The sequence below is a fragment of the Lissotriton helveticus genome, chromosome 5_1, assembly GCF_964261635.1.
Source record: "Lissotriton helveticus chromosome 5_1, aLisHel1.1, whole genome shotgun sequence".
NCBI classification, from domain to species: domain Eukaryota; kingdom Metazoa; phylum Chordata; class Amphibia; order Caudata; family Salamandridae; genus Lissotriton; species Lissotriton helveticus.
This window is the reverse complement of record NC_136065.1, coordinates 1,987,730,774-1,987,757,096: the sequence shown is the minus strand read 5'-3', so window position 1 is coordinate 1,987,757,096 and position 26,323 is coordinate 1,987,730,774. Positions and strand designations below refer to the sequence as shown.

The window sequence follows — 26,323 nt, the reverse complement described above, 5'->3', positions numbered from 1 at the left end:
CTGTTAATACTTACTTGCTGACTTACTGTACTTCTTAAATGTTTTCAGTTATTCTTATAGGTTACTTTCTTTTGTTTCCCTGTTTTTTACCCTAACAGGCGCTAATCACATAAACCAGGCAAATGTTATGTTCTAGTCCTGATGATGATCCCGTTAATTAATGAGCTTGGGATCGAAACGTCGACTTTTCTAAATAGTGCCACAAATATCCATTGTGTCTAATTGTTTTGGCCACTATCTTGGCTAAACTTGCTGTATTTTGTCCTTGAATGCAAGTTGCCATTGCTCCCAGTCTTTGCCTGTATTTGTTGTTTGTCAAAATTGTGCGAATAGTTACTCCATTCCCCTGCACTTCCCCCTCGTTGCAGGGTACAGGACTGTGCCCCACTATAAATGTTTGTTTTCGTTCATCCTTTGATTTATTCTCAAAACATTGTATGAATTAAACTCCTTGTCCGGCTGGGCATTGGATTTATATAGCAACCTATCATGGTCTATATTCAATTCTTTTTGAAATCTTACTGTTCGCTTAGGACCATTGTTTTTTCCAATCTCTTTCATGCCCTCTCAGGTGGGGTCACTGACAGCGCAAAAGCACACTGATCCGCACTGGTCCAAATTCCAACAGCCACGGCCCGTGGAGGGAGTTCCGTGGGGCAGGAAGGTAGGGTGGGGGGTTCTAAATATCGGAATATGGATAATTGGAGGTAAGTAAACAATTTAATGAATAAAACAAATTTCGTAGCGCGCCCTGCGTCGCAAAATATGATGCAGTGCGCGCTACAAAATTAGTTTTAGTCATTAAATTCGAAACTTGTTTTATTTATTTAATTGTTTACTTACATCCAATTATCCATATTCCGGTGTTTAGCACCCCCCACCCTGCCCCTCCCCAGCCCCGCTTTCCTGCCCTACGGAACTCCCTCCACGGGCCGCGGCTGAATTCCAAGTGTTTTTCCACCTAATATTCAAGGTTTGTATCACATGCTTTCAAAAGTGAGTGAAATACAGCAGCTGTTCGCTAATATTATTGCAATAATCTCTGTGACCCCCCTCCCATTTCTCATATTTGAGGTCCGGTTTGATTTGAAACTAACTTTTTTATGGATGTTGCATGGTGTTGAAAAATATGAATAAAAACATTTTTCTGCAAAATGTTTGAATTAAACTTCCACACATTACCTGTATTGAAAATACTTTAAAGGAAACGGTAGTTAAAATAATGTATGTTTAAGAATCATTCAAGGACAGGACTGTCTGCTGAACACAGCTGGCTCTATCTGTGAACCTCCTTAAAGGCTGGGTCCCTGGGTAAGAGCCCATTGCGCCCATGCCCTAAAACGTCTATGTTTCTGCCTCTTTAATCCACTACCAGACACTGCTGTCCAATTATGTCACCGTTTCCGGTTCCTACTTTCTCCCTTTGTGGACATTTTTTTATCTTCGTCTCCCCCCTTCTTTACCATTAGTTTTTCTCTCTCTTCTTCGTGGTCAATATCTGATGAAGAAAAATAACTGCTTGTCCCCAAAAATAATAGCCAGAAGCCTTAACAAGCAACCACCGACTCAAATTAAGCACTGACAACGTGTAACCAGGAAACATAACTAACCTGCTTGATTGTACACAAAGCACTTCACTTCACTGTGCCCCATTTTAATTGCGAGTCAAATTTGAGACCACCTTGAAGATGTTCAGGGTGTGTGCTGCATAAACGTCTCACGTACATATGGTTTAATAGACAATAATGTTGCCCCACATTTAACAATTGTGGCCATATATGAAGTGTGCTTTACAAAAGACTTGCCTCGCTTGCTCATATCAGTGTTGCCAGGGCATCCATCATTAGTGGGGAAAAGTTCAGGTTTAAAAACTAATACTTTTATCCAATGTCAACTCAGTGATATAATCAAACGCACTTTAGTGAAACACAAATTCCAAGAAATAACTTTTTATTTTTATTTTGAAGCGTCTTTATCATAATTTTACTTGACATCTGTTGTATCATTTAAACATTCAGGGGCTTATTTACAGGAAAGTGACGCACCGGTTGCGTAAGGGGCTTGTAAATATGCTCCCCATCTTTCAATGGCTCGGCTCGTTCTTTGACTCTCACTCTGCTCTCCCTGTACAAATTCTCCTTCTCGCCACCTCTGAACAAACCACTTTGCTGGCTGGAACCTACTTTCAGAAAGGGTGATTCAGGCTTTCTCTAGAACAGAAAAATGACACCTGCCTCAGATGATGCTGTCTGCATATAAGGCCTCTTGCTAGAGGTGAGAGCAGAGTTAATTGGGTTGTTGAGGACAGGGGAAGTGGGAAGTTGGTCCGACAGAACTGACCATAATGAAAGTTAACTTGAGGAGCCCTTTAAAAGCTGGTGTTTTTCGAAGGCTCACTCATCAAAGAGTGGGCTAAGGTTGGGAGGAGTGGGGGGCAAAAATCATGCTGAAATATCTTATTAAAACACATTATCTGAGAAGCAGGACATGAGGGGGAGCTTAAGGGGTAGCGGGAAGAGAGGATAGTTAAGGGCACTTAAAACGCAATATTTTTCAAACTAATCAACATTTTTAAGGCCTTCAAAACACAGACCATAAAGAGTGTGTATGTTTTTGTCAGTGGGCCATTGAAAAATCCCAGGTGAAATCCGACAGACACTTCACATTACCCGACTGAAAGCACTCGGACCCAACTATTTAATACAGAATACATTTTTAGGGTGTTTCACACCCCAAAAGGACCCTTAGAGTTACAACCCCGGTTCTAGCTTGAGAACCACTTTGGGAGCACAGTGAGCCCCTTTTCAATCCACTGTTTCTTTTTATTCCCACAAGATGTAATTTCTTATTGATAGCGAAAGTTGAAACACCCTGGGAGGGAATTCTAAAAGGGCATAAGGATGCCTCCTTGCACAAACTAGGGAAAGAGAAAGGTCCTCTGGATCTAAAAGGAATATATTTGGCTCTTATGGAGGTCTGCGGGTGCAAAGGTATCCCATTTGTGTTCTTTCAGCCTTGTCTCACCTTTGTATGTCCTCACCAGGGGCGTAACACAGGCCCCCCAGCCCACGCGGTGCGGGGGGGCCCTTAGCTCCAAGGGGCCTCCTCGGCACTGAACTCTGGCCGGGAGAGCTCCTGATTGAGCCTGGAGGGGGCCCCCCTAAGTACCGTGCAGGGAGGCCCCCTCACTTTTCGTTACGCCAGTGGTCCTCACATGTGCAGGGTGCCAGTCTGGTTGAGGCCTGAGCTATGACACTACTAGGGCTGGCCTGACTGGTGCCAGTCTACCTTCGGGAGCTTGAAGACGGGCTTGGGGTTTGAACCCCCACTCAAACACTTGGCATCTCCTGGCCCTTAAAGAGTAGGTTAAGCTTGTATCTTTAATGATTTTGTAGCTTCTGGTCAGCTTACAAGACTTGATAGCTCCCCCACCTCTTCCCTCACTTGGGTGTCTTTGTTCAGCAGTAGGCACTGCCCCTGCTTTACACGCTGCATGGCTACTCTTTTTACTCTCACATTCCTTTCCTGCTCCAACTCCTATTTAGCCCTTCTGGAATTCTTTTACTCATCTGACAGTGTATGTGCTCTGGTGCCATTTAAAGTCTCTGCCTTCCATGATCACCTCCCTTTCAGACCCCGCTGACCCTATGGCTAGGGTGATGGGATTTAGCTGCCTGTATGTTGAAGTCCCTCAATCCCCCTGTCCCCGTCCCCCAAACAATTGATAACCAACATACTGCTTGCTTAATAGTGCTCCAGTGGTAGTTTACTTTTGGATGGGCCCTGCATAGTGTATAAACCCTGGTTGCTTTAAAAGTGCAGGAAGGGTCAAATCAATGTAAACTGTGCGGACTTTCTTTCTCTCTCACACTTCTTCCCACCAGCACATTATTAGGCGCTATAATGTGAGACAAGATAAGAGCGCCTCTCTGGTCAGTCCGCTTGCCACCAAAGTACTTTCTTTATAAGCTTACACCAACACACAACACTCTTCTAATCACACACTCTACAGGGTGCAGTTTGCTACCCCTGTGTGCAAATGTTTTGGCACCTCATATAGGGCTAATAAGCGCTGTATAAAGTCTACAATACAATAAAATCACTAAGGGCAGTTGCTTGATTCACATTTCTATTCCATTCATTATTTGATTTTATATTGTGCAAGCGTGCTCTAATATTTCCTTAGGATTAGATAGTTCAGCTACATTCTCTTTGCCGGAGGTGATTGTGCCAAACCTCTGTTCCCTGTACCCTCTGGGGCTTATTTACAAGCCCCTTGCGCTGTCGGTGCGTCACTTTTAATATAGGAAAATGTGACATACCGACGGCGCAAGAGGCTTGTAAATAAGTCCCTCAATGTTTTTACTGCAAGTTTTAGTGCTTTTTTGGTCTTACCTCAAGACATCGCATGTGCTGTCTGTTGCAAGACATTTTGTTATCTTACAGTCAGCTTACTGCTCACCCATTGTTTACTATTAATTGGTCTCATTGTCTCTCACATTTGGCTGCTTATTTGATGGCTTGTGTGTGATTTACTACCCCAGCGTGAGCTTGTCCCTCCGCTGGGGCACTCAAGCATTACTGTGTCCTTACTCTGCTTTTTTGTGTGCAGCTTTTATCTCCCTTGTGTGTTTCTCTGCCCCTCTGTCTCTGTGTTGCTCCGTCTCTCTGTGTGCTTCTCTGCTTCCCCCTCTCTGTGTTCCTCTGCCTTGCTGTGTGTTATACTCCCAGTCTCCATGTTGCTCTGTCTAGCGTGTGCATCTGGGCTCCCGCTTCCCTCTTCCCGCCTTCCACACCCAACCCCCACGTCTCTGTGTTGCTCTGTATTAGCGGCTGCTATGGAATGCTTGTTGGGGTGGGGAAGTCAGATGGGGGGACGGGCGGGTGGGTCGGTGGAGGTGGTCCGCCCCAGGCGGCACTATTTTGGGGGCAATAATCAAACTTAAAGCAAGGTGTGACTCCTAGAAAGAATGACTTAAAAACAACATACAGAAACACACATATGAAAAGGCCCTGATGAGGCTTGAACTCAGGACCCCTGGTTTACAAGACCAGTGCTCTGCCACTAAGCTATAAGGCCAGTCTGCCAGCAGTATGTAAATCGCAACATCTATTTTTACTGCGATATGAAGATATCTATGATTTTGAGTCTTTGTATGGAAACGCAGTTGCATATGAATGTCTACATGCGTGCACAAATTGAAGAGCATGCTAAGGCACTTTTCTTGGAAGTAGGAAAAACTCCATTTGTATATGAGAACATAAGAGTTTTCACATTTATGACACCACGATAGCTCTAGTTAGTATGTCCGCAATCAGTGACAGATAGAGAAAGCACTTATTAGAAGTGATCTGTCTCTTTGGGGCAGACATTTGTGAACAGTCATACACTTGAGACGGCTGAAACTTTAGGAGTAAGAGCTGCTTTCTTATTAGTATAAATATCCAAACTGGTTAGAAGACCAGGAGTGAGAGAAAGGCAATCCTCTGGACACTCTATGAAAGATCTAATTTCTATTAAGCACAAATTACTTAACTTTATTTGACATAAATGCCAAAATGGAATAATCAGATGGGCCCTTCTAGTGGATTATGGCTGTGTCTTGAAAGAGAGTGTAATTGTACTACGAGAAATGCCGACCTTCAAAAGAGAGTCTGATAGCTTTCCAACTAAGGATTCAAACCCACAACTGCAGAGCACAATGGACTAGCAGTACACCGCCTTAACCAGTCAGCCACCTCATCTGCCCTAGACCACCATCTTAAACCTTTCTTCACAAGAGCTACTGAAGTGTCACTATACTGTACCTAAAAAAGAAAAAACAGCTGAGGCAAGATGTCACATTCCACGTCTTCCCCAATTAGGGACCTACATTTAATTTTTGGGGAAATTCTTACTATGTGCTAATTACAAATAATCATAAGATTCCCCTAGACTGGGTCAGAACTGGCAAAATAGAATTGTATGGGATTTTCAATGGAGAGAGCATATGTTATAGAACAATCATGGAACCACCTTCTTTCAAAAATTATAGGTCCCACTAGAACATCTTTATTGTCGGCAGAAATGTTAACGCTAAAAGACACGCCCAGCCACCCTTGACCAAAATCGCTCAACAGAGCATTAAAACCCCTCAACACGGAGAAAAACTGGAATGAAACTATTTAATATTTGTCCTTCAGGGCGATATACTAGCCAATCAGATTACATTTAAATCCAAGGATTTCCAATGACCTGCAGAGACGAGATACTCATGGATCATCCTGAATTCATGTAGGTTTTGCTGCTGCATGACTCCTTCTCAATGGAACTGACAATCATGTTCATCAGGATTTTTTACCTGTAGTTGAATTCCACTTTTCTACATATCACCCACACTATTAGTGATTGCTAGCGCAGCAACTATAAAAGGAGAAACCAGCTAAACCCAATATGGCCTCTCTCCGCAGTGGCAAATTGGCAAGACATCAGAGACTGTTCGAGCACAATTCAGAAACTGCATTTAGTAGAACCTTTAGAATCAGTACAGTAGTACTACTCTCATACTACAAAATGCAATTCACAAACCTATGTGTGGAGACCTGTACTACTTCTCCGTTTTATGTGCTGAGATCTCCGCCCAAGGAGGTATACGTTTAAGGTGTAATAACATCTATTCAGACCAACACATTGCCACCGCATATAGTACTCTGGTCATATTTTAGGTTAAATATGCTAGAGGTTGCAAACAAGTCAACCTTGATACCTCTGTACTTATAAATTATTATTGCAAAAAGAACAATTGATGGACAGAATACAGAACAATGTCATACATTCACCCCAGTACAGAGATCTGGGTCTAAACCGTCATTTTTCTGCTCCCTGTGCCATTCCAGTTTGAACCCAGCCATATGCAAATCAGTCTTGCTTTGCATATGACCAATTCTAAACTGGGGTGGCATGGTGAGCAAAAGAATGATGGATTTAACCCAGATCTCTTGACTGGGGGTGAATGTTTTGATTTGTTCTGCATTCCTTCCATCAATTGTATGACTTTGTACTGCCGGTGTATTCAACTGTGTAGCCTTGGTCTGTCTCATGTATGTGCATGTATGTGCATGTAACTTGCATGATCGAGGTAACTATTAGCGGTTATACCGTGTCTCTTGGACCTCTTTCAAGTGCCGGCCGTTTTTTTTTACCCAGCATCCACCCCAGCCCCGCTACCTGCCACGGGCGGCAATCTGAGGGATAGCCCCCAGTGCCAGAAGCTCTAGCTACACCACTGTAGGGGAGGCAATTCAAAATATATATTTTTTAAAGCCTCTTACATGGATGCGGCCGGCTGACGCCTTTCCTCCATCCTCTCCATTCTCTTCCTCGCTTCTGTGGAAACAGGAAGAACCCAGGCTCCCCTGAGCCAATTACAATGCTGTCTGAGTGCCTTGGTTTGGTGCTCAAACAGGGAATGGAACCCTGGGCATGTTCTCCACCCAGGCTTTAATGTAGCCTGGGCGGAGAACATGCAAAGTGCACATGCAAAGTGCACATGAAATGGCTGGCAAAAATGTCATGCGCACTAAGAAGTGCCTACTACTCCTTCCCCAGCCTCTAAGCAGGCCAGCCCCTCCCGCCCCAAACAACTGAGCCAGTAGATTTAAATAAAAATGATAATGACGTTAAGTTATTATCATTTTATTTTTTTATTGTTCACTCAGTAAGCAGTGGGGCGACGCTCCTCCGCCTTAGTGGAGGGACTGCCACTGTTGCTCTGTTTCACTGTGTGCTCCTCTGCCATGCTTTTTCCATCCCTCATGTTGCTTGCCAAATCACAAGTTGCCTCTTTGGCTTCCCCGCCCAAGTCCTCTTTTTTTTGCTTCTGCTCTTCTTCAAGGTGTTTTTCCCCCATTTTAGTTACCAATCCAACTCGAAATAAATTAGGTACCGGCGCCAATTTGTAGATATGCGCATGCATGATGCACACGCCTACAAAATGACACAACTATCTGCGTCAATAGGTTTTTTTCTGCTTTAAATTCTTTAGCCATGCTGCACAGCAGAAGGGATGCTCTACACCAGGACTAAACCCACTGTCAAAACCAATAGCTCCAAAGGTGAGACCTGTTGGCTTTGACTCGGTCTTGGCCAATGCTTGTTCTTACTTGCTTCGCACATGAGGGCAGCACAGAAACTGTCGGCCTGGCAGCCAGCAGGGGCTTTTCAATAAAAATATCCAGTTCCTCATTTTGGTAGCACCCTTTGTGTCTGATATGGTATATGATGCAGTTTTGTTCAGGTCCCTGGACAGATCTGTGCTGACCACTGCGCTGATGGGTCAGTTTTTTGACTTTCGATCTAGTTGGCCCTACTCGGTGCTTTATTTGGAGCCACTATAGCCCAATGCTAAGAAATGGTAATGGAAGGTGTACCCGTTCGCAAATTATCTCTAGGCATCTCTGTTTATGGGCGGAGTTGAGGATGATCCAACTGTGTCTTAGAGCCCATCAGAAAGCCCAACCTCTACGTATCCCGCAGTTGATTTGCAGAAGGCCAAGCTAGCCCCTTTACGAAGCAATCAATTTCTTGCCATGGTGATATAGTTAATCCTGGAGACATCCTTCCTCAGTGTCAGGCAGTCATAGAGTGTATCTGAGGATGAGTGTAGTGAGTACTTTCTCAGGTGTCTCTTTGCTGCTGTTCTTGAGGGGTCATTGCAAGGGATCCAATCCCTTGGAGATTTGATAAACACAGCGATAATGTTACAAGGACTTGTGGACTTCTGATGGTGCAGCTGAGATGTTACAGCCACTGTGGCTTGTTTGTTGGGGTTTATGAGTCGATGGGTCAACACTCCCTAAATAATTGGGTCAAACAAATGGACAACTGATCTGCGTGCAAAGTGTCTCACAAACTTGCGGGTCATCAGAGCCTTCGTGCCAAGACAAGGAGTTGACTGCGTTGCCTGCACACAGCAGTCGTCCTGTTAGGTATGTCTTAGATGATTGGTGGGGTAGCTGTTCCCCAGAAATGAACTTCAGTCCTAAATTGCATTTCCTAGGAAAGCATGCTCCAATGGTACTGTTTTTGGTGATATAAGTAAACACTTTGCTGCGACATTCTACTCAGTCAGAGGAACTGCGGGTTCTCAACCTGAGTAATACCGCACTCTCAGACATCCGGTACGCTCCAGAAACCCAAGCTCATAGTGAGGAAGATTGTTCATGTACGACGGTATGTATGCCTTGTGAATACATAGCACTTTAACCCTAGACTATCCAACCTCTAGCTGTAAGGCTAAATTATGTTCTGCTCCATTCTGGCACAATTACTCCATTATTTATCACACCTACACAGGGTTCTCTACATAGAAGGCACCTCCCATCAGACCCTACACCACTCACAGGGTGCATGCACAGTCCATTTCAGTGCAAGGCAGATCTTGTGACAGTCAGATGACCTTGTACGAAGGGCACAGAACTGTAGGGCTGGCCTTTCTTACTTCTGGTCTGGCACCTGAGGGAAGATAATACCAGTCAGACCAATATCACCACTCATCTGTTCCACACTGGAGCAATGAGAGATGCACTCGCTTGACCTATCACGGGAGGCTCAGACGATTGGACACTGGCGATGAACTAAGTAGCAAGATGACAAAGTGCCGCAGACAGGTGTTGAGTGAACAGGTTCTGCACGATACGTTCTAAAATAGGGGCACTCCCTTTCTAAATGTTTTGATCATAGGAGGACATGCAAAATGCCAAAACCTAGTATTCATGTTCCCAGAAGGTTAGTCTCTTGGAAATTTGCTCAATGTAGTTGTTGTGGACATTTCTGGGAACAAGTTTCTGCCTCTTTGAAAACCTGTGCAACGTGATTTGGAAACGCGGAGTTTCTGTGATCCACCTCATTGCCACAATGTTGGTCCAGAAACCATGGTGGATCCCATCTGACGTGCCTCAGTTTAGCGTCCTCCCTCTGTAAATCCTGGAATTAGGTTCCCTTGTAGATTTACTGGGAGGCCAGCATGCCTTCCAAGAAGTATCTGCCTCTGAATGGAAAAAAAACAATGCGGGGGAAAACCAAGGATATACCATCCTTCTTGTGGGTTGGTTCTTAGATTTTATCTCACTTGCTGCTTTTAATATTTTTTTCTCTTGTTTAGCTTGAGGTGCTATACTTCTGGCTGCCTGCCATAAAACTCCCAGTACCTGTTTATTATTCAAGTGGTTTAGACATTTTTTTAAAATTCTTATGAAGATGTTTTGTTCAGTGATATTTGTCTCTTGGACCTCTTTCAAGTGCCTGCCGTTCTTTTTACCCAGCATCCACCCCACCCCCGCTACCTCCCATGGGCGGCAATCTGAGGGATAGCCCCGGGTGCCAGAAGCTCTAGCTACACCACTGTGGGGGAGACAATTCAAAATATATATTTTTTAAAGCCTCTTACATGGATGCGGCCGGCTGACGCCTTTCCTCCATCCTCTCCATTCTCTTCCTCGCTTCTGTGGAAACAGGAAGCACCCAGGCTCCCCTGAGACAATTACAATGCTGTCTGAGTGCCTTGGTTTGGTGCTCAAACAGGGAATGGAACCCTGGGCATGTTCTACACCCAGGCTGTAATGTAGCCTGGGTGGAGGACATGCAAAGTTCACATGCAAAGTGCACATGACATGGCTGGCAAAAATGTCATGCGCACTAAGAAGTGCCTACCACTCCTCCCCCAGCCTCTAAACAGGCCAGCCCCTCCCACCCCCAAACAACTGAGCCAGTAGATTTAAATAAAATGATAATGATGTTAAGTTACTATCATTTTATTGTTCTGTTTTCTATTGCTCACTCAGTAAGCAGTGGGGCGACGCTCCTCCGCCTTAGTGGAGGGACTGCCACTGTTGCTCTGTTTCACTGTGTGCTCCTCTGCCATGCTTTTTCCATCCCTCATGTTGCTTGCCAAATCACAAGTTGCCTCTTTGGCTTCCCCGCCTAAGTCCTCTTTTTTTTGCTTCTGCTCCTCTTCAAGGCGTTTTCCCCCCCCATTTTAGTTACCGATCCAACTCGAAATAAATTAAGTACCTGCGCGAATTTGTATATATGCGCATGCATGATGCACACGCCTATAAAATGACACAACCATCTGCGTCAATAGTTTTTTTTCTGCTTTAAGTTCTTTAGCCATGCTGCACAGCAGAAGGGATGCTCTACACCAGGGCTAAACCCACTGTCAAAACCAATAGCTCCAAAGGTGAGACCTGTTGGCTTTGACTCGGTCTTGGCCAATGCTTGTTCTTACTTGCTTCGCACATGAGGGCATCACAGAAACTGTCGGGCTGGCAGCCAGCAGGGGCTTTTCAATAAAAATATCCAGTTCCTCATTTTGGTAGCACCCTTTGTGTCTGATATGGTATATGATGCAGTTTTGTTCAGCTCCCTGGACAGATCTGTGCTGACCACTGTGCTGATGGGTCAGTTTTTTGACTTTCGATCTAGTTGGCCCTACTCGGTGCTTTATTTGGAGCCACTATAGCCCAATGCTAAGCAATGGTAATGGAAGGTGTACCCGTTCGCAAATTATCTCTAGGTATCTCTGTTTATGTGCGGAGTTGAGGATGATCCAACGGTGTCTTAGAGCCCATCAGAAATCCCAACCTCTACGTATCCCGCAGTTCATTTGCAGAAGGCCAAGCTAGCCCCTTTACGAAGCAATCAATTTCTTGTCATGGATTTGCCCATCACAGGTGATATAGTCAATCCTGGAGACATCCTTCCTCAGTGTCAGGCAGTCATAGAGTGTATCTGAGGATGAGTGTAGTGAGTACTTTCTCAGGTGTCTCTTTGCTGCTGTTCTTGAGGGGTCATTGTTAGGGATCCAAGCCCTTGGAGATTTGATAAAGACAGCGATAATGTAACAAGGACTTGTGGACTTCTGATGGCGCAGCTGAGATGTTGCAGCCACTGTGGCTTGTTTGTTGGGGTTTGTGAGTCGATGGGCCAACACTCCCTAAATAATTGCGTCAAACAAGTGGACAACTGATCTGCGTGCAAAGTGTCTCACAAACCTGTGGGCATCAGAGCCTTCATGCCAAGAAAAGGAGTTGACTGCGCTGCCTGCACACAGCAGTCGTCCTGTTAGGTATGTCTTAGATGATTGGTGGGGTATCTGTTCCCTAGAAATAAACTTCAGTCCTAACTTGCATTTCTTAGGAAAGCATGCTCCAATGGTACCTTTTTTGGTGATATAAATAAACACTCTGCTGCGACATTCTACTCAGTCAGGGGAACTGCGGGTTCTCAACGTGAGTAATACCGCACTCTCAGACATCCGGTACGCTCCAGAAACCCAAGCTCATAGTGAGGAAGATTGTTCATGTACGACGGTATGTATGCCTTGTGAATACATAGCACTTTAACCCTAGACTATCCAACCTCTAGCTGTAAGGCTAAATTATGTTCTGCTCCATTCTGGCAGAATTAATCCATTATTTATCACACCTACTTAGCGTTCTCTACATAGAAGGCACCTCCCATCGACCCTACACCACTCACAGGGTGCATGCACAGTCCATTTCAGTGCAAGGTTGTAATGTAATAATGTTGTAATGCCCAGATGGAATTAATGATCTTTAGGCTCTCGCTTTCCCCCAAACTACAGTGGAAAGGAGCGCTAATATACCGGCCTCCTGGCTCATATTCCGATTTTTCTATAACTCTTATGGAACTTTTAGCCCCATACCTCAGAGCTAATGAGGATTTCATTCTCCTTGGAGATTTTAATGTTCACATAGATGTTTCTAATAACCCGGACACCATATCTTTGACTGGTGATCTACTTAGTCTAGGACTTAAAATCCAGAATACAGGCCCAACACATTTGGGTGGTCACACACTGGACTTAATTCTTTCTAACTGTCCTAAAATAATATGTTTCCGCCCACTAATATTAGTTGGTCAGATCATTATATGCTAACATTTAAGTTACTCGGCCCTTAGCCACTAATCCAAAAACCTCGTCCTGCTATCTGGAAGCGGAAATGGCACAAAATAACTCTTGAAGAACTACAGAAAATATGGAAAGAACCTATTTTTCTTGAAGAGGATGATATTGAACAAGGTCTAGATAAGTTCAATAAAGCACTCCTAGATGCCATTGATGTACTAGCACCTTTAGAATTACATAAGCAATGTACCAAAGTAAATACAGAAACTTGGTACACTGAGGAGTTAAGAACTGAGAAACAAAAATGCAGGAGTTTGGAGAAGAAATGGAGGAAAATACGTACTCCTATTAGTAAAACACTCTATTTGGAGGCTCAATCTAAGTATCTTAAAAATATAAAGAAAGCTCGGAAACTTAAACTTGACCTACAAATAACAGAGGCAGGAAATTCGACCAGGGAACTTTTTAAAATTTTACAATCTTTTGTTAAGCCTACAGCCTGTGAAAGTCCAGATGACTTTAGTCAAAACCTTTGTGATGAGGTTTCTGCATTTTTTGAACATAAAATTGATTTAATTTATGATAAAATTACTAAGGCATCAAATAATGGGGATCCTACCAACACCCCCAGTTGTGAGTCAATGGAAAGTAGATTAAATAGACTTACTCTGACCATGATTCCAGAGATTAGTCTAACTGAAGTAAATACTCTACTCAACTCAATTAAATCAGGCTCACCTATTGACCTACTACCTGCCAAAATGATAGCTCCCCTGGGTAGTATATTAGCGCCGAGCCTTAAAACACTAATTAATCTTTCTCTTAAGGAAGGCAAGATTCCCAAGGACTGGAAAAGGGCAGTAGTGAACCCAATACGCAAAAACACCGCGTTACCCTGGTCAGAACGTAGTAATTTACGACCCATATCCCTCCTACCCCACCTAAGTAAGATGACTGAGAGACACGTTAACTTTCATCTCTCTAAATTCATCGAAGCAGCGGACGGCCTGGACCCTTCTCAATCTGGGTTCAGGCCAAATCATAGCACCGAGTCAGCCCTCCTCTCTGTGACTAATAACATCCGGATGACACAGGATAGGGGAGGTTCAATGATTCTGGTGCTATTAGATTTGTCCGCTGCTTTCGACACAGTGTCTCATGACATCTTGATAAGTCGTCTGGAGGGGATAGGAGTGGGTGGAATGGCCTTATCTTGGCTCAAAAGCTTTATCTCCAACCGCCATCAAAATGTTCGCCTGGGCTCCCATTATTCCATCTTTAGGGAACTCACAAAGGGGGTTCCACAGGGCTCATGCCTAAGCCCCACATTATTCAATGTGTATGTGGCCCCCTTGGCGAACATTGTCAGGGAATATGGGTTCACACCTATATCCTATGCTGACGACACCCAGCTACTGTTCCCATTCCAAAATATGACCCCTGCAGTTAGGAATTCCTTTGCTGCCGGAATGAGAGCGATAGCTGGATGGATGGCCTCCAATTGCCTACAATGCAATGTGGGTAAGACGGAGGTCATGCTCTTTGGAGATGCCCCACTCCTCTGGTCACCTGAATGGTGGCCTTCGGAACTGGGTGTAGCTCCATGTCCAAAGGATAGTGTGAAAAATCTGGGTGTCAAACTTGACCAGTCTTTGGTGCTCAAATATCACGCTATACAGGTTACAGGTACCTGTCTGAGAGTGATCGGCCTACTCAGAAGGGTTTTTCCTTACCTAGCGGATCAACATCGTAAAACACTAGTGCAGACGCTGGTAATTAGCAGACTAGATTACTGCAATGGATTACTGGTGTCTGCTAATGAGGAACAGATAAGGAGGCTTCAGGTGGTTCAAAATACAGCTGCTAGGCTAATTCTCAATGCCCCTGCCAGAACGCCCTCCCGCCCCTTACTAAATAAGCTACATTGGCTCCCTATTCGTCTGAGAGTACAGTTTAAGATATGCTGTATCATCCATAAATGTTTGTATGGAATTGGTCCCAGATATCTGACTGAAATTTTTAAACTCTACCAACCTGGGAGAACCCTATGATCAGAGAACCAAGGCCTGCTTCAGATCCCTAGGATTAAAAGAGAAAGACAGGGAGGTCGAGCCCTTTCATACAAGGGTCCTGCCCTCTGGAATTCAATACCCACCAGTCTTAGAATAAACCCCAACTTCCTCGCATTCAGGAAATGCTTGAAGACTCATCTATTCTCTTTTCAGTAACCTGGCATTTTTTCACAGACACATGGCTCTTGGCTCCACCAGCGGATAAAACAAAGCGCGGAGATATCTCCTCGGAGATCGAGTTCCTGCGCTATATAAGCAATAAAATAAAATAAATAAATAAATAAGGCAGATCTTGTGACAGTCAGATGACCTTGTATGAAGGGCACAGAACTGTAGGGCTGGCCTTTCTTACTTCTAGTCTGGCACCTGAGGGAAGATAATACCAGTCAGACCAATATCACCACTCATCTGTTGCACACTGGAGCAATGAGAGATGCACTCGCTTGACCTATCACAGGAGGCTCGTGTGATTGGACACTGTCGATGAACTGAGTAGCGAGATGACAAAGTGCCGCAGGCGGTGTTGCGTGAACAGGCTCTGCACGATACGTTCTAAAATAGGAGCACTCCCTTTCTAAATGTTTTGATCATAAGAGGACGTGCAAAATGCCAAAACCTATTATTCATGTTCCCAGAAAGTTAATCTCTAGGAAATGTGCTCAGTGTAGTTGTTGTGGACATTTCTGGGAACAAGTTTCTGCCTCTCTGAAAACCTGTGCAACGTGATTTGGAAATGCGGAATGTCTGTGATCCACCTCATTGCCATAATGTTGGTCCAGAAACCATGGTGGATCCCATCTGGCGTGCCTCAGTTTAGCGTCCTCCCTCTGAAAATCCTGGAATTAGGTTCCCTGTATATTTACTGGGAGGCCAGCATGCCTTCCAAGAAGTATCTGCCTCCGAATGGAAAAAAAAAACAATGCGGTGGAAAACCAAGGATATATCATCCTTCTTGTGGGTTGGTTATTAGATTTTATCTCACTTGCTGCTTTTACTATTTTTTCTCTTGCTTAGCTTGAGGTGCTATACTTCTGGCTGCCTGCCATAAAACTCCCAGTACCTGTTTATTATTCAAGTGATTTAGACATTTTTTTTAAATTTCTTATGAAGATGTTTTGTACAGTGATATTTGTGGGAGTTCAATCTTTGCTAAGTTCATTGGTTTACGATTTGAACACATTAATAGTTATAATGTTAAACTATTTGTTGGAGTAGTTGATTCGGTCATTGGTATCACCTTTGCTTCTCGAGTTATTAAGTTGCAGACTTCCAGTTAATGATCTATATCGCTACTTTTTTCTTCGTTTCCAACAAAGGTATCCTAACACCCAGAGATCAGTGGTTTCTTTAAAAAAAAAGTTTGATTTATTTTAGATTTGTACGTGTGGTCGAGCCCACCCTGGTTTAAAGGGAGCAGGGTGCTACCTGATGATGAAGCATGACACCAATAGGGTGTGAGGGCTCTAAATAAAAATATTTAATAATCCCATTGGGAAGCGAGACGAGTCCATATACAAAATAAATAAAAACATTTTTTTAAAACAACCACTGTTTTCTGGGTGTAGGATAGTTTTCTTGGAAACAATATGTAAGGGGGAGAGTATCCTACAGTCTCCGTTGCAAAATCTCTTCTCCCTACCCTGCCTCATCAAACAAGTGTGATTCTTTATTTTATTTTTGTAGCATAAAGTTGTTCTTTGGCCATATCCAGTGCTCTTGCTCAATGTGGTATCAGATTTTCACGAAGACCAGTCACTTTTCATTCCTTTCTATTTCTCAGGCTGGAATTACCAGGAACTCTTGCTTCCCAGTCTGGATGCTTACTATTTTACATGCATCGCATGATGCTAAAAGTTGGAATTACCTCCTAAATTAGTACAGCTTTCAGAATTCTGTATTTTGGAATGGCAGTGTAAAGACGAAGCGTGGTTGTGTATCAAGTATTGTCAGAAATTCTGCCACTATATATATATATATATATATTCACTGAAAAAACCATAGGTTATAGACCATATATAGTTAGGAATTAGCATTTACAAAACCTTATTTTACTCACACAAAACCATTGAAATTCCATATATAGTTAGTTGTACTAACTATATATCGCGCACCCGCAATCCACTGCTGATGATGTCACATATTACATCATTCATGACATGGTCAGTGACATCACTGATGACATCACTGATGACATCTCAAATGACATCACTGATGACAACATCCAGTGACTGTATGTTTCTGTAAAGTTAAAATATGTCTTATATATTGAAGAATGAGTGGATGTATAAGTGTCTGGATGATGTATTTAGTAGGTGCATGACTGACTGTATAAGTGAGTGATTAAATGTGTCTCACTGAGTGCATGGGTTAGTGACTAAACTGTTTTAAATTGTGCACCATTGTGTCTGTTGTTTTGTAATCTGATGCATGTGTTGATCATTAGCTATATGACTAACTATATGGGTTATTGATTAGTTGGCCAAGTATTTGTATGGGAGACTGAGTGTGTGTGTGGGTGTCTGGGAGGTGTATGACTCTGTGCATAGATGTGTGAGCAGTTGATTCACTAGATGTATGGGTTCAAAAGTGCATGTGGAAACAGCTGTATGGGCGGTTTACTGTGTGCATGAGTGTATTGGTGAGTGAATGGATATCTCAGTGCTACATTATTGTGAACTTGTATCAGGGATTGTATAACAGAGTAAATATGTGTTATTATATGTTTCAATAAGCAAGGTGTGTTTAACTATATAGTTGAGGAAATGGAGGTGTGATTGATTCTTTGCAAGACTGATTAGGTGTGTGAGTAACTCCATGGATGAGTGACAGTCTGTGAGTGTCTGTTTACACTGAGTGTATCTAAGGTTATATTAGAGTCTGAAGAGGTTCATCGTATCATCACATGAATGATGTCATGAGTAATGTCAAATGAGATGTCATCAGTGATGTCATCAGTGATGTCATTTGAGATGTCATCAGTGATGTCATCAGTGATGTCACTGACCATGTCATGAATGATGTAATATGTGACATCATCAGCAGTGGATTGCGGGTGCGCGATATATAATTAGTACAACTAACTATATATGGAATTTCAATGGTTTTGTGTGAGTAAAATAAGGTTTTGTAAATGCTAATTCCTAACTATATATGGTCTATAACCTATGGTTTTTTCAGTGAATTTTCAAGGTTTTGTAAATGCTAATTCCTAACTATATATGGTCTATAACCTATGGTTTTTTCTGTGAATTTCATAGGTTTTTTAATAGCAAATCTTTATAAAAATAATACATTTTAAATCGAATTTTATATTTTATAATTGTTTTATTTTTTTTTATATTATTTTTGGTGCGCTCCCGGGGCGCGGACAGGTGAACGCACGGGTAAGCGCAATCTTGCGGCGCGCCCCGGGGCGCGTACTGATGCGCGTCCCGGAAGCGTTATTGCCGCGAACGAAAACAACATCGTGACGTATCGCGTAGCCGCCACGCCTTGCGTCATAAGACACGTATCGCGTAGCCGCGAGATGCGTCTTATGACGCACCGCGTAAGCGCACCCGGAAGCGCATACGATCACGCAATGTAAGCGCCCCGATGCGCTTACGATACACGCCCGGGACGCGCCCCGGGGCGCGTAGCGTAAGCGCGTCAAACCATGTGACTTTAAAATAACACTTTTCATTGGTTCAGAACTTTTTTTTTTTCAAATTGTGTGAAACCCACCCATTTCTCTCACTATTGCTTTGTACTTGGAGAGAGCAAGAGCTGTTCTGTCTACTCTGTTTATCTCCTACTTTTCTGATCTCCAGCAATGGCTGCAAGAGAGTCATCCAGCAGTGATTCAGATGGATTTTTAGATGAGGACCCTCCTCAGCAAAAGAAAAAAAACCATTTCATCTGGAAATTTTACGACATCCCTGAAGGACAGAAAAAAGTCAACGCTCCCAAAGTAACCTGCAAAATATGTGGGAGTAGTTTATCCAGAGGCAATCCTCTGAAAAAATATAGTTTCGGAAATGCTAATTTGATCAGGCATGTGAAAAGAAGACACCCTAACAACTTTGCCAGGGAGAGTGTCAGAGAGCTGGCACGGAATGTACCCACAGATGGCGGCAGCACCTCCACTGGTGGAGCAACACCTTCGGGACCACCCCGTGGAAGAATGGTCCCTAACATTCAGCCGGTGTTTGCAGGCATCAAATTTTTGTGCACGGAGTGTGACGAACTGCTCTGCTATGGGGAGCAGAGTGTTGAACTCATTGCCCTAAAGAAACAGCAACACCGCTGCTCTTCCAGTCCCTACATTTTCAAATTTTTTTGCTCCTGTTGAGCAGTTTTGGAATCCTTGTTTTTGTTTTTCCCTTGACAAAAATCCCCAAAAAATATAAAATTGTTTTAAAAAGTCTAAAAAATATATAAAACAACAAAAACAAAAAAAAATATATAAAACAACAAAATCAAAAAAAAAGTTCTTTTCAGAACTACCTCCAATTTATAAAAAGAAGCTTTTTTAAAAAAAAAAAAAAGTCTGTCATTTTTTATCTCCATGGTACGCTTCCCCGTACGCTCCCCGGTGCGCGTACCGGGCGCTCCCCCCCCCCCGCGAAAATCGAAATTTAAAAAAAAAAAAAAAATTTCACCCGCGGGAGCCTTTTATGGCCCCCACATCAAAAGTAGGGGGTCAGGGGGGTGTACCCTGCCCCCTTTTGCTCATTTCCCCCTTTGATTCTTGCCAACTCTTGTGTCTCAATCCTACCGAGACACAAGATGGCGGCCGCTGCGGACTGTTTCGAATGTTTACAGACACCCGAGAACCAATCAGCTTGCCGTGCGCAAGTCGCGTGGCGCGCCTGGAGCGCTCCCCGGTACGCGTACCGGGCGCGGCTCTAGATATATATCTTTTTTTAAACCTAATTTACTCAAAATTCACAGGACCACATATCTTGAGACCTAGCAAAGGCACATCGGGCAAACAATATCTACAATTTTGCCAAGTTTCGTGGAAATCCATTCAGCCGTTCGAGCTAAAAGTGAGGCCAACCGCCCTATGGAAAATTGCATGGCAAAAACACGTTTTGGGACCCCCCTTTTTTCTCGGCCCCCCCTTGACGACCCCCCCCCAAATTTTCAGGGGCTGCTCAGAAACAAAATGTTCCATTTTCCTGAAAATTTCAGCCAATTCCGTCCACAAACGCCAAAGTTATTAGACATAGAATTTTCAAAAATCCCATAGAGAAAAAATCCTAACTATATATACCTACTGGCGACCGCCAGTAGGTAATATTAATATATATATATATATATATATATATATATATATATATATATATATATATATATATATATATATTTATATATATATACATATATACATATATTACCTACTGGCGATAGCCAGTAGGTATATATAGTTAGGATTGTTTTCCATAGGGAAATCGCAACATTCTATTGGGAATAACTTTGGCGCCGGTTGAGGAATCAGCCTGAATTTTTCAGCAACTTTGCCTCGCAGCACTCCGGTCCTTCCCTGAAAGTTTGGGGAGGGATCCGTCAAGCGGGGGCCGAGATAAAAGGGGGGTCCCAAAACGTGTTTTCCCCGTGTTAATTTCCATAGGGCGGTCTGTCGCACTTTTAGCTCGAACGGCTGAATGGATTTTCACCAAACTTGGCAAAATTGTAGGGACTGGTAGCCCGATGTGCCTTTGCTATGTCTCAAGATATGTGCTCCAGTGGATTTTGAGTAATTTAGGTTCAAAAAAATTATATATCTATAGCAGCTTACCCGTGAGCTTACCGGTACGCTTACGGTACGCATACGTGCGCGTACGGTACGCGTACCTCTAGAGCGCGAGCTGCATTCTGATTGGCTGCCAATGTCTGTCAACACTCCAAAACAGAAACTGTTGGCAGCCATCTTGTGCCTCGGTAGACTGAGGCACAGGAAAGCAGAAAAACAAACGTGTAGAACTCAAAAGAGGGGCAGGGTAGAAGCACCCCGACCCCCTAGACCTGCTCAGGGGGTCCCACAAGGACCCCCAAGGCAAAAAAAAATGTTGTTTTTTTAAAAAAATCACGGGGTACGCGTACCGTACGCGTACCGTACGCGCACGGTACACGTACCCCGACATTTACAAAAAAAAAAAAAATTTTTTTTTTGCCTTTGGGGTCTTTGTGGGATCCCCTGAGCAGGCCTAGGGGGTCAGGGTGATTCTACTCTGGCCCCTTTGCGAGTTTCACACCTTTGTTTCACTGCTTTCTTGTGCCTTGGTTCTAACAAGGCACAAGATGGCTGCCAACACTTCCTGGTTTTGAGTGTTGACAGACAGTGGCAGCCAATCAGCATGCCTTCCCGAGAAAGCTGCATGGTCATTGGCTGTCAACACTTCTAACCAGGAGGTGTTGGCATCTATCTTGTGCTAGTGTTGACAGACAGTGACAGCCAATCAGCATGCCTTCCCGAGAAAGCTGCATGCTCATTGGCTGTCAACACTTCTAACCAGGAAGTGTTGGCATCCATCTTGGGTCTTAATAGACTGAGGCACAAAAAAGCAGAAAAACAAACGTGTAGAACACAAAAAGGGGGTAGGGTAGAAACACCCTGAGACCACTAGGATATTAATATATTTAAACGTTATCCGCTAACAGAATTAGCATTTAAAAAACCTTTGAAATTCACTGAAAAAACCATAGGTTTCAAGCCATATATAGTTAGGAATTAGCATTTAAAAAACCTTGCAAATTCACTGAAAAAACCATAGGTTAAAGGGCCTTATATAGTTAGGAATTAGCATTAAAAAAACGTCTGAATATATAAAAACGTTATCCGCTAATAGAATTAGCATTTAAAAAACCTTGCAAATGCACTGAAAAAACCATAGGTTTCAGGCCCTATATAGTTAGGAATTAGCATTTAAAAAACCTTGCAAATTCACTAAAAAAACATAGGTTTCTGGCCATATATAGTTAGGAATTAGGCACAAGAAAGCAGAAAAACAAACGTGTAGAACACAAAAAGGGGGCATGGTAGAAACACCCTGACCCCTTAGGGCTCCTCAGGTGGTCCCACTAGGATATTAATATATTTAAACGTTATCCGCTAATAGAATTAGCATTTAAAAAACCTTTGAAATTCACTGAAAAAACCATAGGTTTTAGGCCATATATAGTTAGGAATTAGCATTTAAAAAACCATGCAAATTCACTGAAAAAACCATAGGTTTCATGTCATATATAGTTAGGTATTAGCATTTAAAAAAACCTTGGAAATTCACTGAAAAAACCATAGGTTTCAGATCATATATAGTTAGGTATTAGCATTTAAAAAACCATTGAAATTCACTCAAAAAACTATAAGTTTTAGTGGTGTTATAGTTAGCTGGACATTTTACTCATACAAAACCATTGAAATTGCTCATATATAGTTAGTTGGACTAACTATATTTCGCGCACCTGCAATCCACTGCTGATGATGTCACATATTACATCATTCATGACATGGTCAGTGACATCACTGATGACATCACTGATGACATCTCAAATGGCTTACCTCGAGAGGGTCCCGCGAAGTTTTTCGTAATATTACTTGGTGTCAGTGTATATCACTTGGCTGGGCCGGTTCAGTGCACTCCTCCGTAAATCTGAAAAAACAAACAGCTTCTTCTGGAGTGCTGGAACCCAAAGGAAGTTGACGCAGATGCCGGCGTAGCAGTCCGGTTCAATTAACATATCCAAGGAATCCACAAAATGAATGTCTTGCGCTCTCAGGCAAAAAGGCAAAGGGGATCCCAAATATCAGGAAAGCAGTTTATTACACAACGCGTTTCAGCAAAGAAGCCTTGTTCACGTGTAACTACACATGGAGAACACCAACCATTAAATAAAGTTTTCATTTTACAAACCAATAATCAACATAAAGGTTGGACTAACGAAAAATACATGGCAGACATGTTGGAGTGGTAAAAATTGCACAATTCTTGACTAGGTGCCGCAAAACACTTGTCTATGCTGTTATTTGTCATAAATTAGCTTCAAATAGATGGCAATATGTAAAGAGATGTCACATGACAGATTGAATTAATTTAGATTAATCTTTAACATTGACAGAAGACTTTGGGAAGGTCGTCGTGTGGCTACGTTACATCGACGACCTTTTCATTGTCTGGAAAGGCACAAAAACTGAGGCACAAGAATTCATTGCTAAGCTTAACTGTAACAGCTATAATATCTGTCTATCGGGCAACATCAGCGACAGCCAAACTGAATTTTTGGATGTCAAACTGGAGATCAGAGATCAAAAAATCTGTACCTCACTTTATCGCAAGGCCACGGCAGGGAACAGTGTGTTGCACGCCCAAAGCAGCCATCCTGAGGCTCTAAAATGGAGCATTCCCTACGGTGAGCTGCTAAGGGCGAAAAGAAATTGTAACACCAATGACTCTTATCTAAGGGAGCAGGAAACTATCATGACTAGGTTCAAAAGTAGAGGTTACCCCAGTTGGGTCCTCAAAAAGGCCAAAAAAAGAGCAGAAGGAATAGAAAGATCTGAGACACTGGAAAACAATCAGGTAGTAGACACGACTGAAAATGATGAGTCTACTAGACTCATTTTGACTTTCAGCTCTGAATCTAAACAAGTGAAAAAACTTCTCACAAAAAATTGGGAGATTCTCAAAACCGACTCTATTCTAGGCAACAGTATCCCTGATCGACCTATGATTACCTACAAGAGAGGCAGGAATATACGTGACCTAGTGGTCAGAAACGATGTCACCCAATATACCAAGAAAGAGTCCGAACATGGTCTAGTAGGTTTCTACCCCTGTGGCCACTGTAAAGCCTGCAAACATAGTAAATACAGAGGATCTGTGGAATACAATAACATCACCAAAAATCTGACTTCTTTCCTCACCTGTAGTACCACTTTTGTAATATATGTCATTGAATGCTCCTGCAAACTTTGGTATATTGGCAGCACTAGTTGCGTTGCCAAAAAAAAAACAAAAAAAAAAAAAGAATCCTGGAACATCTTAGGGCCATTACCAACAAAGACCCTAAATACCCTGTTGCACGCCATTTTGAACAAAAACACTATTCCAATATTGCTGACTTAAATTTCTTCATATTGGAACAGGTCCCTAGACATCCAAGAGGGGGTGACAGGGTACTGAATTTGAGACAACGAGAGTCTAAACTCATAATTGAATTTCAAACCAGATTCCCGGGAGGCCTTAACATCGATGAGGAATTAGCAATTCATTTAAGAGAATAATGTACATCCATGATCCATTATTTGTCCTTTGACATCTAGAATATGCTCTGACTGTGTATATCCTCTTCTGACTTTGTTTTTTCAAAAAATTCAAAAAAATAATTTTTCATTAATTGTTTTTTTCACTTTATGCAACATTGTCTATAACTCTCATTTTGATTCTGTTGTTTTATTCCGCAGGAGGAAAGGAGGGGGCCCAACACTGGACTTCACCTGCACGGGCGTACCCAACCTTTGCACTCCAGGAATCACTGCTCGTGGTTGTATCACATTTTGAGACACCAACTACTAAGGTCAGACTTTCCCAAGTATGAGACTTTCTGGTAAATCCTGAACTAATATACTACATGGTAGACTTGGCACCTTGACCCACTTGGTCAGTAGCAGGCCTGTTACTGGTTTTTCGCCATGAGAATTATCCAAGGGAATAATCCTGGAATTGGCACATCCAACACGGAGTTAACGTTGGGTATTTCACTATGATCACGTTACCTAGAAATATATAATTTGTATCATAGCCATGTCATTTCACCCTACCTAGGGGTTTGGAGATAGATACTCTTCAATAACATTTACGTTATTTAAAACAATGTATTTCACTTGGTATATTTGACTATGAGCACTTTGAACTATTCAAGTAGGGGGTCTACACATAGATATTTTCGACAAGCATTAAGTTAATATGTAACTTCTATTTGAATTGGCATACACTGAATCATACATTATGAAATTATGCCAATTAATTACCGTCTTACCATGTATACCGCATGTCCATTTGCGCTATTTATTTCGTCTCATATAGCGGATCACCAATATTACCAAAGAATATGTTATATATATATATATTTTTTACACAAGGTAAAAGTTCGCAGTTCAATGTACATGCAATGTTGGTGTTATTAGTTTTATGATACGATAACTGATAATGACTTATACCGTTTTTTCTTGTATTTGACAAAGATTAATCTAAATTAATTCAATCTGTCATGTGACATCTTTTTACATATTCCCATCTATTTGAAGCTAATTTATGACAAATAACAGCATAGACAAGTGTTTTGCGGCACCTAGTCAAGAATTGTGCAATTTTTACCACTCCAACATGTCTGCCATGTATTTTTCGTTAGTCCAACCTTTATGTTGATTATTGGTTTGTAAAATGAAAACTTTATTTAATGGTTGGTGTTCTCCATGTGTAGTTACACGTGAACAAGGCTTCTTTGCTGAAACACGTTGTGCAATAAACTGCTTTCCTGATATTTGGGATCCCCTTTGCCTTTTTGCCTGAGAGCGCAAGACATTCATTTTGTGGATTCCTTGGATATGTTAATTGAACCGGACTGCTTCGCCGGCATCTGCGCCAACTTCCTTTGGGTTCCAGCACTCCAGAAGAAGCTGTTTGTTTTTTCATATATATATATATATATATATATATATATATATATATATATATATATATATATATATATATATATATATATATATATATTAATATGTTTATTGAGTTTTAAAACAGGGGAAATAAAACAGGACAATAAAATAAAGACAAATTCTGCCACTATTTAAAAAGTGGCAAGGTTACATGGACCAGATTATTAGGTAACATTCTTCGTTTCTGAAATCAGTGACTTAAATGTCATCTATACCTTTGCACTGAATCACTGCATGCATTTTGATGATAAAGGGTCTTGTTTTATCTCTGCTACTATCTCCGTAGAGGGAGCAGGGGATTTCTTCTGACAACTAACCACTGACAGCCCTGCCAGAAACCACTGCACATAACCAGGTATTCACATTACATCCATTGCAGTTTTTCATATAATGCTGCCAAGTTTTGGAACTCCCTACCGCACCCCATCCGTAAGGAATCTAACCATCTTGCATTTCGGAGACAACTAAAAACTTGGCTTTTCCCATAAAGCATCCCCCTCCCCCTCTAGCATCTGCTGCAGCACTGGGATGCCCCCGCAGCAGCGGTCGGTAAAGGGTGTACCTGCAGGGCGGTGACGTGGGGAGGGGGAGGGGGAGGGGCAGTGTGGGGGGTAGTAATGTATGGATTACGGAGCTTTACA

General features: G+C 42.4%; 1 non-coding gene across 1 annotated transcript; it reads right to left on the bottom strand.

The window, feature by feature from the left end:
• Positions 1-5,008: 5,008 nt before the first annotated feature.
• TRNAT-UGU (transfer RNA threonine (anticodon UGU)) lies at positions 5,009-5,080 on the bottom strand. Its single transcript has one exon. It is a non-coding gene; the product is annotated as a tRNA-Thr (tRNA).
• Positions 5,081-26,323: the final 21,243 nt, after the last annotated feature.